This window comes from Vidua macroura, chromosome Z (assembly GCF_024509145.1).
Source record: "Vidua macroura isolate BioBank_ID:100142 chromosome Z, ASM2450914v1, whole genome shotgun sequence".
In the NCBI taxonomy this organism is placed as follows: Eukaryota; Metazoa; Chordata; class Aves; order Passeriformes; family Viduidae; genus Vidua; species Vidua macroura.
This window is the reverse complement of record NC_071611.1, coordinates 47,805,443-47,816,170: the sequence shown is the minus strand read 5'-3', so window position 1 is coordinate 47,816,170 and position 10,728 is coordinate 47,805,443.

The window sequence follows — 10,728 nt, the reverse complement described above, 5'->3', positions numbered from 1 at the left end:
GGTCTGGCTACACGTTGTCTTCACTTGGAGCAACTCTACATAAACTGTAGCTTTTCTGTGAGGTCGGTGGAGCATGTTTCAGCTCGTTTCCTGCAAAGCATCATAACTAGCTTTTTGTTAAATATATCACAACATCCTAGCAGTGCCAGTGGCAGGGTCTTCTGGAGGTCTCCAGTCAAACCCTGCTTGGAGTATGACTATTGTCAGCAACATGTGATGTCAGCTGTGGTTTTGTCCCACTGAGTCTTGAAAGCTACCCAGCATGGTGATCTACACCTCTCTGGTGCCCTGTCCCAGAACTGATCCACTTTTCTGAGGAAAGATTTTCCTCACGTTCAATATCAAGCCAGTAGTAGTGCCTTTGCATGCAGGTCTGGGCACCATCCAACATCTCTCAAAGTTAGTTACATATGTTTCTTATAACTAGTAAGTCCTTGAGCCTGGAAAGAAACTGCCTTGGTTCTACAGGAAGAAGCCTATCCTGTCTTGGCCAGCAGAGATGATGATGGAGGTTTTGTAGAGTTGCCCTACTGCAGGAGCAGGGGACAGTCAGGAAGACAGTACTAACCTTGCTGTTCCCCTGGGCACTGTTGGCATTTCACTCACAGCTGACTGGAAAGTAATCAGTCAGCTGTGAGTGATTGGTGATTCACAGGATGAGACTGACAGCTCACCGGGCAAAATCCTGTTTGTGGTCTGTCAGACTTGTATGTATCTGGGCTGCAGAGTGCTTCACATACACTGTACAACACTCAAGTGGTTTTCAAGTGCAATAAATATCTCCTGCTAGTAGCCCTTAATGCCACTATTCATTTGGTCTCACGAAAGCAAAGTAACTGCAGGGAGAAAGTGAATCTCATTCTTCTCATCGGTAAAAACTACTTTGTAACACCCCCCCCCCCAACATACACACCCACACACCCACAGCCCCATGTGTACATGAGCTACTCGTACTGTCCTCAGCCCTCTGGTGCTGCCTGGTGGGCTGCAAAAGCGACGAGAATGAGCTATCCTGCTGCCAAAGGGCATGACCAGAAACATCTGCTTCCTCTTTTCTGTTCACTTAGATGTTTCTCACTTCTTCCTGAGACATTCTGCAAGTCAGTCCAATAGTCGCCTTGTACTTTGTTTAAATACGATGTTGTGAGCAACATGATGTCAATGCCGGTGTCCATGATGCTATAATGACACCATCACTGATGGCACTGATATTCTCAGTCAACACTCAAACAAGCATAGCTCAATAATTGCCTTCTTCAATGATTAAACCTATCTTTCAAAACTTTCAGGCTCTTCAGACATCTTTTATGGATCAATTGGTAAAAGGCAACCCACAATGTGAGCCAACAGAAAATCCATTCTTCAGGGCTAGCAGGTCAGTCCAAAGTTTCCATGTTTCTCTACTGTTAGAAAATACCTGGAGACTTGTGCTAGTGAAATTTGTCTTTCCCTTCTTTCAGTTTTGAACTGAGCACTTGTAGGGAAACTGATGCATTGTGAACCAGACCTCAGTTGTGACTCAAGGCAGAGTCAATTTGATTTCCCATGACACTATCATATATGCCATCTTTCAAATTTGTCTATCAACAGCAAAAGAAGTGACAGCACAGTGTTCAGTAAAAACATCAGAGTTTGGAAATGTCTAACACATTTTTCCATGCATCCACTGTAGCTCCCCACCATGAATGCCTGCTATATTTTATGTGAATCCAATAAAAATATTGCAGTTTTTTTCCATGGAACCACTGTCTTGCTTGGTCTCAACATGTATCTGGAAGAAGAGCAAGGCTTTGTGATTAAAGGCCCTGATGCTGGAAGGGATCATTCACACTCTGCACCACTCAAGTGTACAATGTGTGAAAGGGTAAATACAGACTTACAGATCCAAGCAGGTAACTGCACACCTATTTTTTACATAGAGGTAAGGTATCCTAATGAACCCATGAGTGAGGAAAGAGAAATATAGACCTTACAGGAGAAGTAAAAATGAGCATGTGTTTGTGCAAGATCTGGCTGCTCACACTGCATGCCAGCCCTCTCCAGCTTTTCACCATTGCATTCTACACTCCAGCCCAACCTGTAAGGAGTCCTTGGAGATCTCACTTTTCCAGTCACACTATAATCCACTCCAACCTCATCATGTTGTGATGTTCTTTTTTGGCATAGTTAATTTTCAGTCTTTTTCTCCCTACAAAAAAACCCACTGCTTGACTGTAATACTTTGCTACACATGAATACACCTGTCCATCCATCATGCCTAATGACTTGTAAGTCTGATTTTAATCAAAGCTGGAAGTTGGAAGAGATTGTAAACATCTAGAATACCTACTGAAACAAGCCATCAGGTTGCAACAGAATGAAAGTTCACCAGTAATGTGACAAGACATTTGTAGTTAGGCATCAAAGTATGAGGAGGAAGAAGGAAGTTACAAGCCCTGTATTCCCAGAAGAAAAGGAAAGTTCTCAAGGAGCATGGCATAATCCAGGAAAGGATGTGAATATTAATCAAATGGGAGGTTCTTGGTCAGGTAGGTCATGTGCTGGGGTCAGTATTTTCACCAGAACAGTAGCAGCATGTATTTTCACTGGGCAACCACTTCTTAGCTGAAGAGCAGCGTGTGGTCACCACCAGCACTGCAAGGACATATCCACATGAAAATGCAATGCCACACAGCAAAACATGGCTTATCTGGGTGTGTGGTCTTGTGGAGTTGAAGGTGGCTGGGACAGTGGAGGTGCAGTAGCTGTTCTAGCCCTTCTGAATCAAACCTCGCAAGACACTTTCTGGCCAGGGAGGACACAGAGAAGCACAGCCCCACAGCAGCTCTCCTGTCTGCTTATTCCAAGCTCAGCATGCATCATGTCAGCTCCTCCAGGAAGAGTGGAAGTTTGGGCTTGTGACTCTGCTCTTCAGCATGGTTGTGGCAGCCCTGAGCATCTATGGGACAAGAGCATGTGTGAGCAGACCTGGATTGTGCTAGACTGAATCCTACAGCCCCGGGTCACTCACAAGAACAAAAAATATGCAGTGCATGTCCCCACATCATGAGAGTGGTGCCTGGGATGAGGACTGCTTGGCCAAGAAGGAAGCAAGAAGAAAGGTCAGAAGATATTGTCAGGATTCGGGGCTCGGCCAGATGAAGAAGGCTTTTGCAGATTGGTGAGTGGCAGTAGATCTGTGCATCTACTGCATCTGTGCATGGTGTGTGGGGCTCTGTGCCAGGGTACCCTGGATTGCAGGTGTCCTCTGTTGGCACCATGTTCCCAGGCGCTGGCAGGGAGTCCAGGCACTGTGCAACTCCCCAGAAAATCCAGCCCATGTCTCTCCATAGAAATGCTGCTTGCAGGGATGCCAGCAGGACAGAAACATGCTGTCTTTGACATCTTTATTTCTCAGATTTACAGGACCTATTAAAGTGATTTGATAGCTTTCCATAAGGTATAGCTTTCCTTACTATCAAAACTGCAGTAACCCAGATTAATGATATTAGGAATTTGTTCTGTCTTTATTTATTTCAGAGTGTGCTTGCAGCCCAGAAAACCAATTGTACCCTGGGCTGCATAAAAAAGAATTGTGGCCAACAGGTTGAACGAGGTGGTTCTACACTGCTCTGGTGAGACTTCACCTGGAGTGCTGTGTTCAGCTCTGGGGTCCCCAGAAGAAAGATGTGGACCTATTTAGAGTAGTCCTGAGGAGGCCATGGAGAAGATGAGAGTGCTGGAGCACCTCTCTTATGATGACAGGCTCAGAGTGTTGGGGTTGTTCAGCCTGGAGAAGAGAAGGCTCTAGGGAGCAGCCTTTTGATAATTAAAGGGGGCTTTACAAGAAAGATGGGGGCAGATTTTTTTTTTTTTTTTAATCAGAGCCTGTAATAACAGGAGAAGGGATAAGGCTTTTAAATTGATTGTAGATTTAGACTGTTCATGAAGAATTTTTTTTTTTTTTTTTTTTTTTTTCAGTGAGGGTGGCTTGTATGGGGACTTACAGCAATCAGGTCAAGTGAAAGTTCTCCCTCTTCATGGCAGGGGGCTGGACTAGATAATATTTTATAGGTCCCTTTCAGCTCAAATACTTCTATGCTTTTTCTTCTATTGCTCTCTTCAAGGCCTGCAAAAGCCCAGGGATATCCCCAGTGCCTGCCTCCCGCTCACTGACTCTGGGGTATGCTCTGTGGATGGGCGGGTGGCATCCCTGCCGCACCATGCAGCACTTCAGGCACATTCCTCTGGCTTTTTCCTGCCGTGGCAACAGGGCAGAGTAGTGTACTTCCGCAGGGCAGGGCCCCAAGGCAAGGTCATGGCTCCGTGCTGCCTGCAGGTCACCCTGCTGCGGGGACATGAACCTGAGTGTCACAGCACAGCCCCCTGCTCCTGGGATCCTGCACCATGACTCGCCGCTTGCTCCTGTGTGAGCTGCGGAGCTCTTCTGCCAGGGCGCTGGTTTAGAGGAAGGATTGGGAGGGGCTGACTTCATCTGGAGGGACCGGTAGCAGCAAAGGAGTAAGAGAAAAGAGGCAGAAAGCTCTGGAGATCCAATTGCAACATCCAGCTGCCTTTTGCTGAGAGCCCAGAGAAGTCAAATCAGGAGCAGCACTGTCTCCATGGGAAAAAGTTTCATGACAACCCAGGCCACAAACTTTGTCTACAATTTGCAATGATCATTACTTGAAATAAAGACTTGAAGACTTGAACAAAGAAACTTGAATCATCTTACAAACCTGGAAGTCCTTTTGCACAGTTCTGCTGCCAGCATTGAACTGCTTGTGGGGTGGTTTTGCACAGTGGGAAAGGTCCCAAGCAGCCCTGATACAGCAAATACTGATACAGACCAGATCCTAATCCTAATCTCCTTGCCTCCTGAATGGTTCTGGCTGGTCCTGTTATGAACCGGGGGTACCCACAGTTGTGACAGGAAAGACACATGAGCTTGTACCTCTTTACCCAGCCATACCAGGCTTATTCCCCCTTTCCTCTCAGTTGTATCCAGTCCTGTAAGGTCTGCATCTTTTTAACCACATGGTGCTAAGCTGTGCCCCATGTCTCAGGCCTCATTTTGTGTGCTTGCCTTGGAAGCGAAGTGACGATAATCTTCTACATGAGGCTTAAAGTCAGGCCTGCCAGAACAAAGGGAGGTGCCTGCAAAGCTTTGGTTGTGTGTAGGTCGATGACAACAGGGGAAAAAAATAGCTTCCTCTGTGGAGAAGCTCATCATCAGGCAAGAAGATATGTTCTGTACATATCTACTGAAGATATGTTCTGTACATATCTACTGAATGCAGCTACATTCATCTAAGTGAAGAAAAACATCTGCCATTCTTAGTAGCAGTCTTTGATAGCTTTTAATTTGAAAGTTTTCTTTATCTGTTTTGGGGTTTTTGGTGTCATACACAACTTTTTCCAATCACTAGAATAAGGTTAAATGGGCCTTGCCAAAATCTGGCTCCAAAGCCAGTTCACATTTGGTTACTGCTGCATGTTCCCAGTTCCTAGCTCATCTTCTGTTGGTTTGGGTGGTTCCTGCTGAAGTGCCTAACATACGGCCTGATTATTTGTCACAGCCATGTAATATATAAATCACACAAATCCATTTGTTACAAGAGTGCTCAGCCTTTGTGTCTATAAGCGGTGCATTTCTTCTCTATGCACTGCTTTGCCTTCTTGGACAGACAGCAGCAAGAATAGCATCTGTCCAGAGGTGCCAGGACCTGGCTGGACCCTTGGCTATGTATTTCCTGGAGGAGAATCTGGGATGGCAGTTATACTCAAAGGTAGGGTTTTTCCCACTGTTGACCTGATTTTACCTGACAGCTCCCGAAGGAAAAGCTTTGCATTAGCATCTGGCTACTTAAGAGAAAGCTGCTTTCAGAACTTCTGGTTCTGCTCTGATCTGCCAGTACACATCAAGATAATCGCAGTGTTGGAGTAAAAAACAGAGCTTCTGTGAGTTAAGAGAGGATATCTCTGTCTCAAAGCAAATGAGATCTCTCAGAGACTACCAAGTTCTCTCTACACATTTTAAGAAAAATGAAAGCAAAGGTTACAGGAATGTGTTCCAAGAAACAGGATGGGTTTCACCGAGGGTGACTGGTGCCTTTCTGTTCAGTGGTACTTGTTGTGGCTCCCTCCTGGTGTTAATTCATACATATCCAAGTAGTGAATAGGTAATTTGAAAAAAATTACACCTGCACAGTAGGTGGGCTCTGAAGTCAGAAGCAGCAGGCAACATCAAGGCCACACATTTCTGCTTTTAGTGTTGATGTATAAACATGCATCTTCCTTTTCTGGCAATTTAACTAATGGGGAAGTGCTGAGCAGTTTGTGTGCCTGCACACAAACAGAATAAATTCACTGGATAAACAGAACACTAAAGAGAATTTTATTCCCTGTTTTTTCTTCAGAAGGATGCTGCACCTGCAGATGTGTAGGAGAAAGTGGAGACATATGAATGTTAACCAGTGACAGTGTGGAAAGGTGGCTAAGCACGGCCGGGTGACCCTGCTGTCAAAGATCTATGCAAATGCAGCGTCACAGAACAGTATCCCCTCAAAATGCAAGGAGAAAAAGAATGATTTCCCCAGTTCTCTTACATTACTGCATCCTTATTGTGTCCTTTATTACATCAATTCACTCTGGGGTATCTTCAGGGACTTTAGCAATTGGCTGACTGGGAAGACCAGGCCTCTCTTGCAGAAGTCAAGGGGCCTCCTCCACAAAATCTCACCAAGAGCAGCTGTCACTTTGAAGGGGGGAGCTGGCATATGTGCTACCCCTTTTTCTCCAGCGTGGTGCTAAATGCAGGGTGATGACAGCATTCAGTCCCACACAAAATGGAATTAGCAACACTGTTTTTAGAAGGTATAAAAAACTGGGGGCCTAGTACAGATTTATTCATTCAGAAACAAATTCCAGGGAAAAAGAGACTGAGAAATCTAATTTTTTTTTATTATTATTTTTATTCCCAGATAAACAAGACTGAACATCAGTATGCTGGGGACAGCATTCCTGCTGCTGCTGCCAGCACCCAGGTTATCTGTGTCAGCTCAGAGCAGGAGGGGACAGTACTGCAGCAGCAAGGGAGCTCTGCCTACCCAGCCCAGTCACACAGCCTCATCCTATCCCTGACACCAGCAATGGGGCTTGGTGTGCCCCAGGCCAAGAATTTACTGGGCAAGAAGTAAATCTGTAGTTTTATGCTGTTTTATCTGCTGTGCTTGGAATTTGATCACTCAGCCCTCAAGTGCAAGCATGTGGAAAAACGCAGGTCAAGGCCATCCTTAAGCTGCCAAGGAGCTGCAGAGCATTTGCAGACTGCAGGTGCATTTAGAGCATGTCTTGCAGAACAGAGGTCTGAACAGGCAGTGGTCAACACAAGGGAGAAGAGAAGCGGGTGCCCATGGATCAGGGCAAGTTGCAGCAACTTCTGCCCAGCTACAGCTGTAAGCTGCAGCAGGGGAAAATGTATGCAATGGATACTCCCTTGGGCTGTTGCACTTCTGAGGTCCACTGTAGAGCTTTGCCTGGCAGGAAGCTCTAGTCTTCTCCAGACTGATGCCAGATTGATGGTTCAGATTGCATCTGGTGAGAATGCCAGCAGACAGGATTAATCTGTGTACTCACAATCTTGTGTTCTCCCAGCTGACAGTGTCACAGGGTAATTCTTCAATCATAAAAGAAATAATGAACACTACTCATTGCCTGACATACTGCAGTATTTACTCACAATAATAAAAAGGAGGAAGGTGGCCAAAGATGTATTTTGAATCCTGAACATCTGGCAAAATTGTTGGGAAGGGATGATGGCTGGTCCCTTCCCCAGTTACAGAGTGAGATTTCAGGTGTCGAGTTTTGAATCCACAGTATATCCAAGTGCAAACCTCTGGTGGTCACTTGCATCTCTGGTGTTGCTTTTGGGTTTGGTTTGTTGGGGTTTTTGGGTTTGTTTTGTTTTGTTTTTTGTTTGGTGGGCTTTTTTGGGTTTTTTTGGGGTTGTGGTTTTTTTTTGTGTGTGTGTGTTTTTGTTTGTTTGTTTTTTGTGGTTCTTTTTTTGGGTTTTTTTGGATTTTTTTTTTTGGTTTTGGTTTTTGGTTTTTGTTTTTTTTTTTTTTTTTTTTTTTTTTTTGTGGTTTTTTTTTTTTTTTTCATACAAAGGAGAACAAATTGCTCCTTCTCTCTCTTACTTGTCTGGAGACCTCAGAGTGGTCAGAGGAACAGAACAGAGACTGTTATCCTCTCTATAAAAGCCATCTAGATGCAGGGATTGAGCTAAAGATGAAAGTGAGTGTGGCACTTGCCCTCCTCTTTTTGCCTTGCGCCATTGTGCAGCAGGAGGGTAGATGGTGGACTCTGGTTTGGGCTGCACAAGTAAGGCAGCACTCTTCTCTCAGGGCACTGCAGTACTTGTGGGACCCTGGTGTCTGCTGGTTCACCAAAGCCCTGGGAGGAGCAACAGAACAGGAGTTAAAATATCAGTATGGGTGCAGAACATGAGAAGGCCGAGAACAGCCATGAAATCCAGGAAAGACAGCAGATAACAGCAAGGAAACAGCAGGTGCTGGGTGGAGTGTTGACGACACCAAGGCCATGCCACCGATAAGGCCACCAGGCAGATGTGGAGCAAGAGCGATGTGACGCAATCCGGTCTGGCCAGCTGCCATCTGTGCCCACTCAGATGGAAAGCCTGCAAACAGCTGCAGTCCCCTAGGAGGGGAGAGGTGTAATAAGGGCTTATGATGTGATGAGCAATCCCAGATGGATGTGGATACCACTGGTGTAGCACTAGCACAAAGGCAGGGGCAGTGCTGCCAGGGAGCAGGCCTAAGATTGGTTTCAGAATCAGAAGTCTCCTTGCTTGTTACCGCTGTCTCCAGCAGAGTTTATGTGTCTTGCTGGTGGTGACACTAGATCTCCAGCTCCTCAAACAAACCTAGAGCCTTCACATCTCCCCATCCTATGTCTTGAAGCCTTCCACATCACCATCTTGCTGGTGTAAGTACAGGGAGAAAATGCAGAGCCAGCTGGAGCTCCACAACCAGTGTGAGGGAAGCAGCCACCAGAAAACTTCCTGCCTCACCTGAGGAAGAATTTCCCTACCTCTTCTTCAAGCGGTACAGTAGGTAGGGCTTTCATTAGGAGTTGCAAGTTCGTGCTTGGCAGAAAAGTTTGAAAAGAAAAAAACAGTTTGCAAGAGGTCATTTACCCTTTGTCATCTCTTAGCATATAATTTTAATCTGCTTTTTGAAGGCACTGGAATTTGAATACCACTGAGGAATGAGGTGGAGGAAGATCAAGCCTTGTATCAGCCAACAGCTTTGCTACAGCACCACTGACCTTGTGGCCTCCAGCAGAGAGGGGAAGCAGACATTTCCTGCCAACTTCTATCCAAGGAGAGTGGTCTGGAGTACACAATGTGTCCAGCAGCACAGCCCCAGCCTGCTGCTCCCATGCTGCTGCTGGCATGACCATAGATCCAGGCCATGCTTAGAATCAGAGGCAGCAGAGGTGGCACCAGAGGCATTACAATCAGCATTTGGATGTCTTTCTTGGTAGTAAAAACTTTGGAGAAGACTTTAAAGGCCCAAGATAGCCCTCATCTGGAGCTGTGAAGTGTGTTGCTGTGTGAGCAGTTTGCAGGAGGGGACTTGTGTTGTTCATAACGTCAAGTGTTGGCTAGGACCAGATTTGCCAGATGTGAATCTAAGGTCATACATCCATGTGTGCTGGAGAGTGAGAGCTGCTTGTCCCATGGACCCAGCCTGCTGGAGGCAGGGTCCTACAGGGCTCACCCAACAAACCTTGTGCACAGTGAGTCTTGGTCAGGTAAATGTCCCGCTGAGATGGAGATGTCCCACCTCTCTGCTGGTTTGGGTTGTTCACCCTTTGGGGTAAGGCTTCTTTCCTGACTCCTGACCTGATCATCTCAAGGCTGCAGTTTATGACAATTGCTTTTTATTCTGTCATCTGGAACCATCAAAAAGAGATTGGCTCCATCAGCTTCCCTTCCAGCAGTTGTAGGCTGCTATCAGATCCCCCTTGGCCTCCCTTTGCACTAGACTAAACAAGACTAACAGGACCCCATGTGCCTTGGGAACAACTGCTAATGCAGTTAAATATTTACTTTAGTTGAGGGATTTCCAAAGTGGAATAATAATAAAAACCAAAGGTTATTGAACTGTGTAAACTCCGTGAAGAGGGAATATAAAGCGTATGCAGCTGCCTTGGCAGAGCGGAGGAATGACTCTGCCAGGGGAGCCCTGAGCTGGTTACATTGCCACTTCCCAAGTCCTGGTTACAGCCCTGCTGAGTTGCAAGAACAGACCTCCAATAGAAGGATGCAAGCAGCCTCTACCAGGGCCCATACCTCTCTGGCCACTGAGGATCATCTCCGGCTTCTCTGTCCTCTCCTTGCTTTGTGTGCCACCTCTGTGTATTTAATCTGGGTATTTATTCACATTGCCTCCTTCCAACACACTGGATCTTATGATAATGATAATTTTGCTCTGGCAATCTCAGTTGCAGCCCAGGTGGTGAGCAGAGTAAGGTATTAAACCACCTCTGACTATGTGGCTCCTCTCTCCTCCTCATAGGCAGTGACTGCACCTACAGCTCCTTGCCCCCAGGCAGCTGAATTTTGTACCCTCCAGACCCTCTGCACCCTCAGCCTGTCCCATCCCATCCAGAGACTGTGTGGGCTTGCTGCAGCATGGTGACAGGCCTCCTGTTGTGTTGGGA